This window comes from Alligator sinensis, unplaced genomic scaffold (genome assembly GCF_000455745.1).
Source record: "Alligator sinensis unplaced genomic scaffold, ASM45574v1 scaffold1121_1, whole genome shotgun sequence".
Taxonomy (NCBI): Eukaryota; Metazoa; Chordata; order Crocodylia; family Alligatoridae; genus Alligator; species Alligator sinensis.
The window spans coordinates 51,313-52,638 of record NW_005843357.1 but is presented as its reverse complement, the minus strand read 5'-3'; the positions used below and the strand labels follow the sequence as shown (position 1 = coordinate 52,638).

Sequence of the window (1,326 nt, the reverse complement as noted above, 5' to 3'; positions counted from 1 at the left end):
GGAGTCCCGCACGTTGTGCGCCTGGACGTGCGCGCCCAGCGCCGCCAGCGCCAGCCCCAGCGCCGCCAGCCCCAGCGCACAGGCGACCAGCGGGGGGCGCTGCACCAGACACTGCCGCAGCGGGCTCGGCCCCCCTGCCATGCGCGCAGCTCCGCCCTGGTCCCTTTAAGGCGCGGCGCTCCCGGCTTATGAGGCGCGCTGGCGGAAGCTCCGCCGCACCGCGCATGCGCCGAGGCCAGGAGGCGGTGCCAGGAGGCAGCGGAATGCGGGGCCCCCAGCGCGGCTAGAGCGGCCTCTTGCGACGCTGGCGTGGCAGTGTTGGAAACGGGCAACCAGCCTCTCCGGGGCTGTATAGACAAGGGAACCTGCCGCTGCCCAGCGGGGGGCAGCGTTACACGCCGCCCTCCCCAGACCCAGCTGCAGCACAAAACAATGCTAGGGGCCTGAGATGGCGGCAGCAAGACAGTCTCACACCCACCCTCGCAGTTGCCCATAGCCAAGAGCAACAAGGACAGGGGGTCACCCCACTAGACACACTCGGCCAGAGGTGAGTGAGCCCTCCCACTAGGGCAGCACTGACTGCAACAGGGGCACAGGCCCGGAGGCCAGAGGCAGAAGGCAGCTGTCTGCCTGCAGGCGTGGATACCTTCCATGTGTCTTGGCCTGGAGCACCTAGGCAAACTACTGGGACCAGGCAAAGGGCAAAGCAAAACAGTGGGACCACGCAAAGGGATGTAGGATTTAATGGGGACAGAACAGGAGATAACAAGACAGAAGCTGACAGACGGACCAGGCCAGGCCAAGCCCCAAGGCCACCACGTGCCCTCCACCAAACACCCTGGGGACCACAGCTGTGCCCTGCCTCTGTGCCGGGTGCATTCAGGGTGGGGGGGACCAGCCCCCACCACCAAACCTGCCCCCAGACGTAGCTCCCACAATGCACCAGGGGAGCCCCTTCCCCCACGGCCCATCAGGAGTCAGGCACCGGGGCAGAAGGCAGGTGTCCCTGGGGCCCTGCCCCGGGGTCATAGCAGCATCTTCAGCCCCTGGAAGGGCATTTAACCCTTCCCATCCAGGGCATCTGTGTAGACGGCCACACTGCTGGGCACTGTGGAGACAGAGCTGGGGTTAGCACAAGAGAACCCAGGTGTCCGGGGCCATGCACCCCTCCCCCAACTGCCCGACCCCAGGCATCCAGGGGCTGCTCAGCCCCCACCCCCGCGGCACTCACCTTGCGTGTGCTCCTTCCAGATGTGATCCCAGGCTGTGGGGAAAGCAGGGGGTAAGGCCACGCAGTGCCCCCCCCAAGGCGCCCCGCGCTCCCGC

The 1,326-nt window shown here is 67.2% G+C and overlaps 1 long non-coding RNA gene across 1 annotated transcript; it reads right to left on the bottom strand.

Moving 5' to 3' along the window:
- Positions 1–727: 727 nt before the first annotated feature.
- Positions 728–1,326, bottom strand: LOC112548642. The gene is made up of 2 exons (XR_003092298.1): positions 1,232–1,326; positions 728–1,108 (listed from the first exon to the last, which is right to left on the bottom strand). It is a non-coding gene; the product is annotated as an uncharacterized LOC112548642 (long non-coding RNA).